We start from the raw sequence: 387 nt of genomic DNA, 5'->3' as shown, positions 1-387 counted from the left end.
TGGCTAGGTTGGGTTTACCTATGCAACGTTGGGCTGACGTTGGCAGAGTTGGCCATTTTTTGCTGACCTATGCAACGTAGGCCCAACGTTGGGCCAACGTTGGCCCACCGGACAAAATTACGTTGGCCCAACATCAGCGCCCAACGTTGGTCCAACACAACTTCTGACATTGGGCCAACATTGCCCCAACGTCAGCTTGCTACCTGGGTCCATTCTACAGCTGCCAAAATCCACAAACAGGCTCAATCGTCGAGATTTCGGTGTCAAACACTTGTTTTCATGCTAGGCAATACAAAAACGGCTTAAAGTGTAAAATACCGAAATATTGCTTTAAGAGTGCATACATACTGATTAAAAAAAATACATGCACCATAGCCCTTTGTTATA

Source organism: Sardina pilchardus, chromosome 8 (assembly GCF_963854185.1).
Source record: "Sardina pilchardus chromosome 8, fSarPil1.1, whole genome shotgun sequence".
In the NCBI taxonomy this organism is placed as follows: domain Eukaryota; kingdom Metazoa; phylum Chordata; class Actinopteri; order Clupeiformes; family Clupeidae; genus Sardina; species Sardina pilchardus.
Note: the sequence above shows the minus strand (reverse complement) of the source record.